This window comes from Egretta garzetta, unplaced genomic scaffold (assembly GCF_000687185.1).
Source record: "Egretta garzetta isolate BGI_Z169 unplaced genomic scaffold, ASM68718v1 scaffold385, whole genome shotgun sequence".
NCBI classification, from domain to species: domain Eukaryota; kingdom Metazoa; phylum Chordata; class Aves; order Pelecaniformes; family Ardeidae; genus Egretta; species Egretta garzetta.
This window is the reverse complement of record NW_009259793.1, coordinates 428-752: the sequence shown is the minus strand read 5'-3', so window position 1 is coordinate 752 and position 325 is coordinate 428. Positions and strand designations below refer to the sequence as shown.

Sequence of the window (325 nt, the reverse complement as noted above, 5' to 3'; positions counted from 1 at the left end):
GAGTAAGTCACCAGAGTCAAAGTTTTACACCGGTGCAACTGAAATCAGAGTATGCTGGATGGCGCTGGGGCCAGAAACCGTGTCCGTGCCTTGTGCTCGCCACCGGACAGGTGAGGTGTTTCGACCCCCTCGTTGGTCTCAGCTCACGCCTCTTCCTTCCCTGGCTTTAGAGGGGGGAAACTGAGGCACGAGGCGGGGCGGGGACCCTACCTCGGATCGTGTAGCGAGACAGTGGCAGAGGTGAGGGTAGGACCCCCGTGCGCTGCTCCGGCACGCTCCCCCCTCCCGGCACCCCCAAGCTGAGCCCTTGCAAACTCCCCTCTGC

The 325-nt window shown here is 62.8% G+C and overlaps 1 protein-coding gene across 5 annotated transcripts in view; it reads left to right on the top strand.

The window, feature by feature from the left end:
- UBTF (upstream binding transcription factor) overlaps positions 1-325 on the top strand; it is a 9822-nt gene that overhangs the window by 9096 nt on the left and 401 nt on the right. The window lies entirely within an intron of this gene.